General features: G+C 44.2%; 1 protein-coding gene and 1 pseudogene across 1 annotated transcript in view; both read left to right on the top strand.

Annotated features, from left to right (window-relative positions):
* Positions 1–9,680, top strand: part of LOC106610460 (neuronal acetylcholine receptor subunit non-alpha-3-like) — a 31,369-nt pseudogene extending 21,689 nt beyond the window's left edge.
* Positions 9,681–15,898: 6,218 nt separating this feature from the next.
* Positions 15,899–16,260, top strand: part of LOC106610459 (neuronal acetylcholine receptor subunit alpha-7) — a 71,871-nt gene continuing 71,509 nt past the window's right edge. Inside the window, 1 exon segment of the mRNA XM_045714189.1 lies at positions 15,899–16,260. This exon segment is cut by the window's right edge and continues 221 nt beyond it. The gene's annotated coding sequence lies outside the window, so the exon portion shown is untranslated.

Raw genomic sequence — 16,260 nt, 5'->3', positions numbered from 1 at the left:
CTACTACATAAATCACCACCCCGAACCACATAAACAAAATACCCTCTGCCACGTCCTGACCAAACTACAATAACAAATAACCCTTATACTGGTCAGGACGTGACAGCTATATTGTTTTGTTATGTTATAATGTTATAATGTTATGTTATATTGCTATGTTATGTTATTTTGTAATGTTATGTTATAATGTTATGCTATATTGTTATGTTATATTGTTATGTTATAATGTAATGTTATTTTGTATGGTGTGTTATAATGTAATGTTATTTTATAATTGTATGTTATAATGCCGAGCAGCAGGTAGCCTAGTGGTTAGGGTGTTGGGCCAGTAACCGAAAGGTTGGTGGATCGAATCCCTGAGCTGACAAGGTAAAAATCTGTTGTTCTGCCCCTGAACAAGGCAGTTAACCCATTAGGCCGTCATTGTAAATAAGAATTTGTTCTTAACTGACTTGCCTGGTTAAATAATGTAATGGTATGTTATAATGTAATGGTATATTGTTATGTTATTTTATAATGTTATAATGTATAATGTTATAATGTAATGTTATGTTATAATGTTATTTATAATGTTATGTTATAATGTAATGGTATATTGTTATGTTATAATGTAATGGTATATTGTTCTGTTATAATGTAATGGTATATTGTTATGTTATAATGTTATTTTATAATGTTATTTTATAATGTAATGGTATATTGTTCTGTTGTAATGTAATGGTATATTGTTCTGTTATAATGTAATGGTATATTGTTATGTTATAATGTAATGTTTTATGTTCTGTAGGAGTGGGTAGATGTGAAGCTCCAGTGGAACCCAGATGAGTATGGAGGAATCACCTCTATCAGAGTTCCCTCTGAAACAATATGGCTGCCGGACATCGTCCTCTATGAGAAGTGAGTGCACACTACTTCCTGCTTCCTGCTTCCAATGGGCTCAGCTCTGTGTTTTCAGACTCTCTTTGATACTTTATTATCCCTGAAAAATCAATGAATGCCTTCTTAGAACCTGCTTTACAATTTAAACACTTGTAAGACAACTCTTCACTCTAATTTATAACATAGTGTATAACATAGTACTTCTGACGACTTTTCTTCCTCTTCACTTCATTAATCTTAGCAGGGTTAGCATGGAGGTCTATTATAATCATTTATGTTAGCAGGGTTAGCATGGAGGTCTATTATAATCATTTATGTTAGCAGGGTTAGCATGGAGGTCTATTATAATCATTTATGTTAACAGGGTTAGCATGGAGGTATATTATAATCATTTATGGTAGCAGGGTTAGCATGGAGGTCTATTATAATCATTTATGTTAGCAGGGTTAGCATGGAGGTCTATTATAATCATTTATGTTAACAGGGTTAGCATGGAGGTCTATTATAATCATTTATGTTAGCAGGGTTAGCATGGAGGTCTATTATAATCATTTATGTTAGCAGGGTTAGCATGGAGGTCTATTATAATCATTTATGTTAACAGGGTTAGCATGGAGGTCTATTATAATCATTTATGTTAGCAGGGTTACCATGGAGGTATATTATAATCATTTATGTTAGCAGGGTTAGCATGGAGGTCTGTTATGATCTAGTATCGTTTTAAGAAAACCAGCGCTAATACAGCATCCTGCAAAGTTCAGCTGGTTCTTTTTAATAGGCTCATCGTCTTTTGTTGTGTGCTTTAAAATGTGTCTAATAAACAAAACTCACCAACTAACCTCCCTCCCTCCCTCCCTCCCTCCCTCCCTCCCTCCCTCCCTCCCTCCCTCACTCACTCACTCACTCACTCACTCACTCACTCACTCACTCACTCACTCACTCACTCACTCACTCACTCCCTCTTCACCACTCCCTCCCTCTCCTCACACCTCCCCTCCCTCCCTCGCTCCCTCCCTCTCCTCACACCCTCACACCTCCCCTCCCTCCCTCCCTCTCCTCACACCTCCCCGCCCTCCCTCCCTCTCCTCACACCTCCCCGCCCTCCCTCCCTCTCCTCATACCTCCCCTCCCTCCCTCCCTCTCCTCACCCCCCTCAGTGCTGACGGGCGTTTCGAGGGCTCTCTGATGACCAAAGCCATCGTGAGGTCAGACGGGACAATCAGGTGGACCCCTCCGGCCAGCTACAAGTCTTCATGCACCATGGACGTCACCTTCTTTCCCTTCGACAGGTGGGACTGACCGCTGGACACACACACACACACACACACACACACACACACACACACACACAACGCTCACACGCACACAACATACACACATGAACACACACGAGCTCACGCACACATAAACACTAACATGGAAGCACATACACACAGACACACACACACACACACACACACACTAATCAACTAATCAATCCATCAGTCCTACCTGTCGGATGGGAAGAAGGTGACATCCATGATTATCTCTGTTTTACTATATCACTTTATCCATGATCTGTTTTACTATATCACTTTATCCATGATTATCTCTGTTTTACTATATCACTTTATCACTATCATTTATAAGATTTGTTGTGTCACTTCTCCTTTATCACTCACTCTCCCCTTCCCCTTGGTTGGTTGGTTGGTTGATTGGTTGATTGATTGGTTGATTGATTGATTGATTGGTTGATTGATTGGTTGATTGATTGGTTGATGATTGGTTGATGATTGGTTGGTTGATTGGTTGATGATTGGTTGATGATTGGTTGGTTGATTGGTTGATTGATTGGTTGATTGATTGGTTGATTGATTGATTGGTTGATTGATTGGTTGATTGATTGGTTGATGATTGGTTGATGAATGGTTGGTTGATTGGTTGATGATTGGTTGATGATTGGTTGATTGGTCAATTGGTCGATTGGTCGATTTGTTGATTGGTTGATTGATTGAGATGTGACTGGTGTATTTGCCTCTGCGGTCAGCTGTTAAAAAAAAAACCTTTTAAAAAAATATATAACTTTTTTGTTACTTTACAATATAAATACTTTAATATAAAGTCAATTTAACAATACAGACTGAACTGCAGTCACCACAGACAGAATATTTCCCCCTCCCAAATACAGTGAGGGAAAAAAGTATTTGATCCCCTGCTGATTTTGTACATTTGCCCACTGACAAAGAAATGGTCAGTCTATCATTTTAATGGTAGGTTTATTTGAACAGTGAGAGACAGAATAACAAACAAAAAATTCAGAAAAACGCATGTCAAAAATGTTATAAAATGATTTGCATTTTAATGAGGGAAATAAGTATTTTACCCCTCTGCAAAACATGACTTAGTACTTGGTGGCAAAACCCTTGTTGGCAATCACAGAGGTCAGACGTTTCTTGTAGTTGGCCACCAGTTTGCACACTCTCAGGAGGATTTTGTCCCACTCCTCTTTGCAATCTTCTCCAAGTCATTAATTTCGAGGCTATGTTTTTCTCACCAAGATTTACCGTACATGGCCCCGTCCTCGTCCCTTTGATGCGGTGAAGTTGTCCTGTCCCCTTAGCGCCCCAATGTTTCCACCTCCATTTTGACGGTGGGGATGGTATTCTTGGGGTCATGTCATTATTATCAAGAGCTCCATTTTGTTCTCTGACCACACACTTTCACCCAGTTGTCCTCTATATTCATTCAAACTCAGACGGGCATGTATATGTGCTTTCTTGAGCAGGGGGGACCTTGCGGGCGCTGCAGGATTTCAGTCCTTCATAGTGTGTTACCAATTGTTTTCTTGGTGACTATGGTCCCAGCTGCCTTGAGATCATTGACAAGATCCTGCTGTGTAGTTCTGGGCTGATTTCTCACCATTCTCATGATCATTGCAACTCCACGAGGTGAGATCTTGCATGGAGCCCCAGGCCGAGGGAGATTGACGGTTCTTTTGTGTTTCTTCCATTTGCGAATAATCGCACCAACTGTTGTCACCTTCTCACCAAGCTGCTTGGCGATGGTCTTGTAGCCCATTCCAGCCTTGTGTAGGTCTACAATCTTGTCCTTGACATCCTTGGAGAGCTCTTTGGTCTTGGCCATGGTGGAGTGTTTGGAATCTGATTGATTGATTGCTTCTGTGGACAGGTGTCTTTTATACAGGTAACAAACTGAGATTAGGAGCACTCCCTTTAAGAGAGTGCTCCTAATCTCAGCTCGTTACCTGTATAAAAGACACCTGGGAACCAGAAATCTTTCTGATTGAGAGGGGGTCAAATACTTGTTTCCCTCATTAAAATGCAAATCAATTTATAACATTTTTGACATGCGTTTTTCTGGATTTTTTTGTTGTTATTCTGTCTCTCACTGTTCAAATAAACCTACCATTAAAATGATAGACTGATCATTTCTTTGTCAGTGGGCAAACGTACAAAATCAGCAGGGGATCAAATACTTTCCCCCTCACTGTACAGACAGAACTGCAGTCACCACAGACAGAATGTTTTCCCTCCCCAATACAGACAGAACTGCAGTCACCACAGACAAAATGTCTTCCCCTCCCCAATACAGACAGAACTGCATCACCACAGACAGAATGTTTTCCCCTCCCAATACAGACAGAACTGCAGTCACCACAGACAGAATGTTTTCCCCTCCCCAATACAGACAGAACTGCAGTCACCACAGACAGAATGTTTTCCCCTCCCCAATACAGACAGAACTGCAGTCACCACAGACAGAATGTTTTCCCCTCCCCAATACAGACAGAACTGCAGCACCACAACAGAATGTTTTCCCCTCCCCAATACAGACAGAACTGCTCCATGAAGTTTGGCTCGTGGACCTCACGACGGCAACATGGTCGACCTGGTCCTTGTCGACCACTACGTCGACCGAAAGGACTTCTTCGACAACGGTGTGTAGGAAAAATACTCTTGAAGTAAGATGTCTTGCTACTCCAAAAGCTTCAGAAGTCAAGCAACAAGTGAATTGTTCTAGCTACAATAATATCTCACGGTATACAGTGTATAGAAGGAAACGCAAAGTGGTTTCGTTACCAGTTAATACATGTCGGTTAGAGACGCCATTTCTACAAGAAACAGCAGGGTGGTGGTAACTAACCCGGTTTGTCAGTCTCTTCCCACCACAGTTAATGAAGACGTTAATCAGTATGACAGTGTCCTGTCTCTCTATGTCCAATGTGAATGTGGTCCAGTTAATGAAGACGTTAATCAGTATGACAGTGTCCTGTCTCTCTATGTCCAATGTGAATGTGGTCCAGTTAATGAAGACGTTAATCAGTATGACAGTGTCCTGTCTCTCATGTCCAATGTGAATGTGGTCCAGTTAATGAAGACGTTAATCAGTATGACAGTGTCCTGTCTCTCTATGTCCAATGTGAATGTGGTCCAGTTAATGAAGACATGAATCAGTATGACAGTGTCCTGTCTCTCTATGTCCAATGTGAATGTGGTCCAGTTAATGAAGACGTTAATCAGTATGACAGTGTCCTGTCTCTCTATGTCCAATGTGAATGTGGTCCAGTTAATGAAGACGTTAATCAGTATGACAGTGTCCTGTCTCTCTATGTCCAATGTGAATGTGGTCCAGTTAATGAAGACGTTAATCAGTATGACAGTGTCCTGTCTCTATGTCCAATGTGAATGTGGTCCAGTTAATGAAGACGTTAATCAGTATGACAGTGTCCTGTCTCTCTATGTCCAATGTGAATGTGGTCCAGTTAATGAAGACGTTAATCAGTATGACAGTGTCCTGTCTCTCTATGTCCAATGTGAATGTGGTCCAGTTAATGAAGACGTTAATCAGTATGACAGTGTCCTGTCTCTCTATGTCCAATGTGAATGTGGTCCAGTTAATGAAGACGTTAATCAGTATGACAGTGTCCTGTCTCTCTATGTCCAATGTGAATGTGGTCCAGTTAATGAAGACGTTAATCAGTATGACAGTGTCCTGTCTCTATGTCCAATGTGAATGTGGTCCAGTTAATGAAGACGTTAATCAGTATGACAGTGTCCTGTCTCTCTATGTCCAATGTGAATGTGGTCCAGTTAATGAAGACGTTAATCAGTATGACAGTGTCCTGTCTCTCTATGTCCAATGTGAATGTGGTCCAGTTAATGAAGACGTTAATCAGTATGACAGTGTCCTGTCTCTCTATGTCCAATGTGAATGTGGTCCAGTTAATGAAGACGTTAATCAGTATGACAGTGTCCTGTCTCACTATGTCCAATGTGAATGTGGTCCAGTCACCCACCAACAACATTAAAGGTAACATACAATCACTGATCCAATTCCCTTACAGGTGAATGGGAGATCCTCAACGCCACCGGCGCCAAGGGCAGCCGGCGGGACGGTATCTACTGGTACCCCTTCGTTACCTACTCCTTCATCCTCAAGAGGCTTCCCTTGTTCTACACACTCTTCCTCATCATCCCCTGTCTCGGTCTGTCCTTCCTGACCGTGTTGGTGTTCTACCTCCCGTCTGATGAAGGAGAGAAGTTGTCTCTGTCCACATCGGTCCTGGTGTCTCTCACCGTGTTCCTCCTCGTCATAGAAGAGATTATACCTTCCTCCTCCAAGGTCAGTGGAGGTCGCTGGGGACTGTCTGTCTGTGGAACGCTCTTCTATGACGTTTTGAGCCGTTTTAAACTACTTTGCCAAGTTGAGCTGTACTACAGGGTCGGCCATTGTTGTTGGTACCGTACTGGAAATGACCATGTGACAAGAGAAAGGCAGTCCAGTACGGTTCAGGTTGGCCCTGCAGTGGGAGTCAGTTATTGGTGTACTCTTCAGAGGTGTGATTCATCAACATGTTGTTTATGTATTTATCACCAAGGTGATCCCTCTGATTGGAGAGTACCTCCTCTTCATCATGATCTTCGTCACCTTCTCCATCATCGTCACGGTGTTTGTCATCAACGTCCACCACCGCTCCTCAGCCACCTACCACCCCATGGCCCCCTGGGTAAAAAACCTCTTCCTCCAGAGGCTACCCAGACTGCTTTGCATGAGGGGACACACTGACAGGTACACACACAAACACACCTACACACACACCTTCTCTTTTTTCCGGTTGATTACCAATCATTGATTGCATTGATCTTTTATGATTCAATTCAATAACAAATGAATAAAATCTGATTTTAGAAGATAAGATGAAAATACATTGAGGGAATATAACAACTGTAGATCAACCCTGATGTAAATAAATAAAGAAGAAGAATTAGATATTGTTGATATATATTTTATGATTCCCTTTCATTTAATGGAAAGAAAGAAAGAAAGAAAGAAAAGAAAGAAAGAGAAGCGACTATGTACTTTATTCCTGAATCATCAACATTGTGATTGTAGTAATTAGTTGTAACTGGTGTAATTTCTAGGTACCACTACCCAGACATTGAGCTGCGTAGCCCAGAGCTGAAGCCCCGCGGAGGTCCAGGGAGGAGGGGGAGTCAGGCCAGGGCCAAGCCCAGCAGAGAGGCCCTGTTGGGGGGAAGGAGGATGAGAACCATGCCTGGTTGGCCATGCTGGAGAAAGCCACCAACTCAGTACGGTACATCAGCCGTCACATCAAGAAGGAACACTTTATCAGAGAGGTAGGGGTGTGTCTGTGTAACTGTCTGTCTGTCTCTATGTCTTTTAGTTTTCAGATGGGGAAAAAATTATTATTGTTGAGATCATTCTCTTTCTTTCTCTCCCTCCCTCCCTCCTCCCTCCTTCCATCCCCCTCTCTCTCTCACGCTTTCTCTCACGCTTTCTCTCACACTCTCCCTCTCCCTCTATCTCCCCCTCTCTCTCTCTCTCTCTCATGCTTTCTCTCACGCTCTCTCACACTCTCCCTCTCCCTCTCTCTCTCTCCTCCCTCCTCTCCCTCTCTCTCTCTATCTCCTCCCTCTCTCTCTCTCTCCCTCACACTCTCTCTCACACTCTCCCTCTATCTCCTCCCTCTATCTCCTCTCTCCTCTCTCTCTCTCTCTCTCTCTCTCTCTCTCTCTCTCTCTCCCTCCAGGTGGTGCAGGACTGGAAGTTTGTGGCTCAGGTGTTGGACAGGATCTTATTGTGGGTGTTCCTCACTGTCTCCATACTGGGTACCATCCTCATCTTCACTCCAGCCATCACTTTGTACCTGACTACCCCCCCATTCAACACATAGACCCTAACCCCTACACCCTACAACATATAATCACTAGACCCTAACCCTTACACCCTAACCCCTACAACACATAATCACTAGACCCTAACCCCTACATCCTCCAACATATAATCACTAGACCCTAACCCTTACACCCTAACCCCTACAACACATAATCACTAGACCCTAACCCCTACACCCTAACCCCTACAACACATAATCACTAGACCCTAACCCCTACACCAGGGCTGTTCAATGTCGGTCCTGGAGGGCCCAAACAGTTCTGGTTTTCATCTTCTCCATCTAATAAGGGACTAGTTCAGACCTGGGAAACCAGGTGAGTGCAACTGACTGGAATTGAACAGCCCTGCTCTACACCCTAAGCCCTACACCCTAAACCCTACACCCTGCCTACATCAGGGGTATTCAAATCTTATGAGGTCCGGAGTACTGCTTGTTTTCAGATTTTTATTTGAGGGCTCTACTCCCTAACCCAGTGTTTCCCAATCCTGGTCCTAGGGACCCAGAAGGGTGCACATTGTGGATTTTTCCCCAGCACCAACACACCTGATTCCACTAATCCGGTTTGCAGTGTGTTGGTGCCAGTAGTGTAAAGTACTTAAGTCAAAATACTGGTTGGTGCTGGGGCCAGGACCAGGATCAGGAAACACTGCCCTAACCCCTACACCCTACATCCTAACACTTACACCCTACATCTTAACCCCTACACCCTACATCCCAACCCCTACACCCTACATGCTAACACTTACACCCTACATCTTAACCCCTACACCCTACATCTTAACCCCTACACCCTACATCCCAACCCCTACACCCTACATCCTAACACTTACACCCTACATCCCAACCGCTACACCCTACATCCTAACACTTACACCCTACATCTTAACCCCTACATCCCAACCCCTACATCCTACATCTTAACCCCTACACCCTACATCTTAACCCCTACACCCTACATCCCAACCGCTACACCCTACATCCTAACACTTACACCCTACATCTTAACCCCTACATCCTACACCCTACATCCTAACCCCTACCTTCTAACCCCTACACCCTACATCCTAACCCCTACACCCTACATCCTAACCCCTACACCCTACATCCCAATCCCTACACCCTATATCTCAACCCCTACATCCCAACCCCTACACCCTACATCCTAACCCCTACGCCCTACATCCTAACACTTACACCCTACATCTTAACCCCTACATCCTAACCACTACACCCTACATCCTAACCACTACATCCTACATTCTAATCACTACACCCTACATCCTAACCACTACACCCTACATCCTAACCCCTACACCCTAAATCCTAACCCCTACATCCTAACCCCTACACCCTACATCCTAACCCCTACATCCTAACCACTACACCCTACATCTTAACCACTACACCCTACATCCTAACCCCTACATCCTACATCCTAATCACTACACCCTACATCCTAACCCCTACACCCTAAATCCTAACCCCTACATCCTAACCCCTACACCCTAACCACTACACCCTACATCTTAAACTACATCCTAACCACTACACCCTACATCCTAACCCCTACATCCTACATCCTACACCCTACATCCTACACCCTACATCCTACCCCCTACATCCTAACCCCTACATCCTACATCCTAACCCCTACATACTACACCCTACATCCTACCCCCTACATCCTAACCCCTACATCCTACATCCTAACCCCTACACCCTACCATCCTCATCTCCTCAGATGTACCTTAGTGCCAGACATTGAAGATCCTGACCAAGTCCCCGACCACTGCTCTCAACACCTGCTAAGTACCGCACAGCCCCCCATCCCCAAGACCTCCACACCATATGCAACGGAGCTGGAATCTCTACCTTTTCTATAGCATGATTGGCTACGACGCTGGGGGTCAAGAGGGGGGTCATGTGTATTTACGAGGCAGAGGATCCCTGGTTGGTTGGAGCCCAGCGCCAAGGGACATGGGAGGAAGCTATACCGTGACACTTGTTACACAACTCCAAGCTTTACCCCAACTCTAGCCCCAGTCACCAACCCCTAAACTCTGACCCCTAACGCCTGACCCTAAAGGTCGCCCTCCAAATTTTCCTTTGGAAGAATCTAAGTCTATCGTGATCTCTTCACCCTTGAAGCCCTAACCCATAACCCCTAACCCCTATACTTGCAAGTGGAATTTAACTTCCTCGTCCTAAAATACACCACGTAATGTAATTATGACTACTGTACATCATCACTGATAGCCTGGGTACCAGTCTGTTTGTGCTAACGTTCCACTCCTCGTCATGTCATGTTTGGCACATGACACCGAGTACACGGAGTGGAATGTTAGCACAAAACAGATCTGGGTTTCAGGCTACATTACTAAAGGACTTCACCTCCAAACTGTACAACACATAGTCACTTGTTTACCTAACTATATACAACGTAGCCTGAGTGCCAGTCTGTTTGTGCCATCACTCTAAATCCTCCTCACCCATCGTCATGCCAATTGGCTAGCCTGGTCCTAGATCTGTTTGTGCCATGATTCCAACTCGAGGAGTAGCACAAACAGATCTGGGACCAGGCTACAAATTGGCTTGCAGTGACGGTAGTGGAGTTGTCAAGAGCACAAACAGATCTGGGACCAGCCTAACTATAACGTGCACCTGTTGTTCAAACTCAAAACTCCTAGCACTGTGACATACATGTACATAGGACTATAAGCAATAACCAAGCCACTGATATCTTATACCAAATCTCTATGTTATTATTTGAATATATTTATGTGGGTTCACATTAGAAATGTACAAAGTCACCTGCCTGCTAAATGTTCTTACTCTTTCCTGTCGTCAGTCAGCACATACCAACGACACATTCGGGATTCTTCTTATGCACAATGTTGCACACACACACACACACACACACACACACACACACACACACACACACACACACACACACACACACACACACACACACACACACACACACACACACATTGTCTAGCTCTCTTTCTTTCACATGTTGCAACTTGTTGTGTAATATTGTATTGGAAATAAACCCGGTCAATGTAATGGTCTCATGTGTTTAACTAAATCCTATTGAACAACACAATGGCTGATCAACTATTTGATTGTAATGTTCCTTTCCCACCACAAGGTGGCCACAGTTATCACATTTTCATACTTTCACCAGCAGAGGACAGCAAAGACAAAGGTAAGGGAGTCTGTCCATTTATAGCTTAGTAAAGTTGGGACGGACAGTGGCACATTACTATGGTGTCTATTTCTATGGTGGCTATTTCTATGATGGCTATTTCTTTGATGTCTATTTCTATGGTGGCTATTTCTATGATGGCTATTTCTTTGATGGCTATTTCTATGATGGCTATTTCTTTGATGGCTATTTCTTTGATGTCTATTTCTATGCTGTCTATGTCTATGATGGCTATTTCTTTGATGTCTATGATGGCTATTTCTATAGTGTCTTATCTGTATTCCTATTTCCATGAGTCATTGATCATCTTTTAGTCATAATAATTACACTGAGATGTTAGTTTGGGGGAATGTTTTACTTTTACAATACTATCTTCAGCATATTGAATGATTTGGGACTACTTGATGATTTGAAGTGTGTCATGTTAATATGATCGAAGGAGGGATGGACTTCATCTTGTCTCTTTCCCTGTATCTGAGTAGTCTGACATCAACCTACTGTTTAATGTTCCATGCTGGAGATCTGAGTCAGAGAGACAGGCGTGTGTGTGTGTGTGTGTGTGTGTGTGTGTGTGTGTGTGTGTGTGTGTGTGTGTGTGCACCTCTAGATATTCCTAGCTGTCAACCCATCTTCCATAATTACGCGGCAGACGCCTCAGTCTTTCCAACAAAACTCATTGATATTTCATAAACAACCTCTCTGCAACGCTGTTCTACATAACTAGGCCTGGAGAAGGAATACACATATGACAGTTAGTCTGTAGTTTCAGGCTGGGATGTAGTTTGTTGCATGTCACCCACAGTAACAATCCAACTGTGGTAAAGAATCATGATCTGATACAGGAAGGTATGGAAGACAGAGTGTCTGTCTGTCTGTCTGTCTGTCTGTCTGTCTGTCTGTCTGTCTGTCTGTCTGTCTGTCTGTCTGTCTGTCTGCCTGTCTGTCTGTCTGTCTGTCTGTCTGCCTCTCTGTCTGCCTCTCTGTCTGTCTGTCTGTCTGTCTGTCTGTCTGTCTGTCTGTCTGTCTGTCTGTCTGTCTGTCTGTCTGTCTGTCTGTCTGTCTGTCTGTCTGTCTGTCTGTCTGTCTGTCTGTCTGTCTGTCTGTCTGTCTGTCTGTCTGTCTGTCTGTCTGTCTGTCTGTCTGTCTGTCTGTCTGTCTGTCTGTCACTCTGTTTGTCTGTCTGTCTGTAGCACACACACACGCGGGTACACACACACCTTGTCACTGCTCTAGACATGTTTCTGACTGTCTGTGTTTCAGAGAGAGAGAGAGAGGGATTCTGAGCGAGCAGGTGTGGGTGGCAGCAGAGAAGTGATACTATTAGATGGTCCAGAAAGGCTGTCTTCAGGGTGAACAAGGTCAGTCTCATTTCAGAGTCACCGTCTGCAGTCTGCCTGGCTGCTGTGGTGACCTCCTCTCCAAGAGGTCTTTTCCAGGGCTTGAAAAATACATTTCTTTCCTCCATTCCTCTATTTTGCCTTTTGTGTGGATTGTGTGTGAAGTCTTTCGAGGTCCTAAAAATGTCATTTATTTATTTTGCAATCAGTTATACTTTATTTCACATAACATTGATCCTATTCAGATAACATTTTATTTTGTAGGGAAGCCTGCGCTGTCCAGATATTGTCGGGAATTCCCTTATTTAACTCTTGTTTTAAGAGATCTTGAAATGTAAATGAAAAAGCATGTCATTAACCATCCAGGCCCTCAAGTCTCTCCTTTAACTCTTCAGTTCAGTCCCAAATGCAACCTTATTTGCTATAGTGCCCGGTCAAATGAAGTGCATTGCATAGGGATTAGGGTACAGTATGGGATGTAGCCTCCGTCGGCCCAGCCGCGGGGGCGCTGATGTGATGCTAGTTGATGGCGAGCCGCTTGTACATGCAGGGTGAGACCAGACAGAACTGAAGCAGCACTTTGTACAGGCAGAGGAGGTCCGAGGATGAATGCACCGCTGATGATGGGAGACATTTGTGCAATACTTGTGGATGTAGACTGAGACAAAAGAAAGAAAGGGAAGAGAGAGAGGAAGGGAGAGACAGGGAGACAGGGGCAGAGAGAGGGGGAGAGAGAGGGGAGATAGAAAGGTAGATAGAAGGAATGGAGATATGGTAAATATGGAATTGAGGGGAAGATTTGAAGAAAGATAGGGGGAGAAACCCAGTGGGCATAAACTGGATGAATCAATGTTGTTTCCATATCTTTGTTCCTGTACACAAGAAAGCAAAGGTAACTGAACTAAATGACTATTGCCCCATAGCATTCACTTCCGTCATCATGAAGTGCTTTGAGAGGCTAGTTAAGGATCACATCACCTCTACCTTACCTGACATCCTAGACCCCCTTCAATTTGCTTACCGCCCCAAAAGATCCACAGACGATGCAATCGCACTGCACACTGCCCTAACCCATCTGGACAAGAGGAATACCGACGTCAGAATGCTGTTGATGGACTATAGCTCAGCCTTCAACACATATTACCCTCCAAGCTCATCTGAACCCCGCCCTGTGCAACCGGGTCCTGGACTTTCTGACGGGCCGCCCCAAGGTGGTGAAGGTAGGCAACAACACCTCCACTACGCTGATCCTCAACACAGGGGCCCCACAAGGGTGCGTGCCCTCCTTTACTCCCTGTTCACCCATGACTGCTTGGTCACGCACGTCTCCAACTCAATCATCAAATTTGCAGACGACACAACAGTAGTAGGCCTGATTACCAAGAATGATGAGACGGCCTACAGGGAGGAGGTGAGGGCCCTGGCAGAGTGGTGCCAGGAAAATAACGCCTCCCTCAACAACACGAAGGAGCTGATGGTGGACTTCAGGAGACAGCAGAGGGAGCACCCCCCTATCCACGTCAATGGGGCCGCAGCGGAGAAGGTGGAAGCTTAAAGTTCCTCGGCGTACACATCACTGACATTCTGAAATGTTCCACCCACATAGACAGTGTGGTGAAGAAGGTACAACAGCACCTCTTCAACATCAGGAGGCTGAAGAAATTTGACTTGGCCCCTAAGACATTACATTTTACATTTTAGTCATTTAGCAGACGCTCTTATCCAGAGCAATTTACAGTAGTGAATGCATACATTTCATACAATTTCTGTGCCAGGGTTGTGGGAATCGAACCCACAACCCTGGCGTTGCAAACACCATGCTCTACCAACTGAGCTACAGTTGGTAGACCCTCACAAACGTTTACAGATGCACAATTGAGAGCATCCTGTCAGGCTGTATCACCGCCTGGTACGACAATTGCACCGCCCTGCAATCGCAGGGCTCTCCAGAGGGTGATGCGGTCTGCCCAACGCATCACCGGGGGAGCACTGCCTGCCCTCCAGGACACCTACAGCACCCGAGGTCACAGGAAGGCCAAAAAGATCATCAAAGACATCAACAACCTGAGCCACTGCATGTTCACCCCGCTATTATCCAGAAGGAGAGGTCAGTACAGGTGCATCAAAGCTGGGACCGAGAGACTGAAAAACAGCCTCTTTATCAAGGCCATCAGACTGTTAAACAGCCATCACTAGCTGGCTACCACCTGGTTACTCAACCCTGCACCTTAGAGGCTGCTGCCCTATATACATAGACATGGAATCACTGGCCACTTTAATAATGGAATACTAGGCACTTTAATAATGTTTACATACTGCTTTACTCATATGTATATACTGTATTCTATACTACTTTATAAACTGGGTGGTTTGAACCCTGAATACTGATTGGCTGACAGCCATGGTATATCAGACCGTATACCACAGGTATGACAAAACATTTGTTTTTCCTGCTATAATTACTTTGGTAACCAGTTTATAATAGCAATAAGGTACCTCGGGGGTTTGTGGTATATGGCCAATATACCATGGCTAAGGGCTGTATCCAGGCACTCCACGTTGCATCATGGCTAAGAACAGCCCTTAGCCATGGTATATTGGTCATATACCACAAACCCCCGAGGTGCCTTATTGCTTAAGAATTTTTGTGAATGCCACACCGACATTGCTCGTTCTAATATTTATATATTTTTTAATTATATTATTTAACTTTTAGATGTGTGTTTATTGTTGTGAATTGTTAGATACTACTGCACTATTGGAGCTAGGAACACAAGCATTTCACTACACCTGCAATAACATCTGCTAAATATGTGTACGTGACCAATAAAATAACATTTGATTTGATTTCACCTAAGAAATGAAATGTGATGATGTTGAATCAACGTGGAAAACTGATTGGATTTGCAAAAATTCTTCAAAGTAAGGGACTTTCGTAGTTTTTTTCACCCGACGTAGAGCCTAAATGCAATGACATGGTGACTTTTTGGGTGTTGTATTGTTTGTATATCGTTGTATTTTATATTTGTGCGACTGTCCTTGTCAGTGTATCAGTGTTTTGTTACTGGTCATGTTTTTATGTGGACCCCAGGAAGAGCCCTGCAGCTGCTGCTTCTGCAAAAGCTAATGGAGATTCAAATCAACCAATAAACAAAGCACCCTGTTGTTGTGACCTATGGGCGCGTTCCTGGCACAAGCCATCTTTTTAAACGGCTGGATCGGCATTTTAACTATTAGTTAACCACATCATATGTTATAGCAATCTGTCAGTTGATGACGTGGCACTGGTTGACGCGTGCAACGTTTGAGCAGCGGAACGCGACCGATTTACCAAGAGGGCACACTGGCATGCACTGGCACAGCTGGTTGTGTCACCCAGTATCAGCTGACAGGAGAACGGTGATTGTGGGCTTTCCAGTCCATCGTGATCGCAAACGGGGTGAATTGCCTGACCTGTGGAGCAAATGTTTAACCCCGCGTCCGGAGTTCCTTACTAAATAAATACAGAGTGAAAGGGAATGAATGAGAAAAGGCAACTACAGAGAGAGAATAATTTGTGCTTCTGCGTTTGAGTTTAGTGAAGTTGTGACAGTTTACAAACGCTAAATGGATTTCCACTTCCATTGCACTCTCTA

Source organism: Salmo salar, unplaced genomic scaffold, assembly GCF_905237065.1.
Source record: "Salmo salar unplaced genomic scaffold, Ssal_v3.1, whole genome shotgun sequence".
NCBI lineage: Eukaryota > Metazoa > Chordata > Actinopteri > Salmoniformes > Salmonidae > Salmo > Salmo salar.
This window is presented reverse-complemented; position numbering and strand designations above follow the sequence as displayed.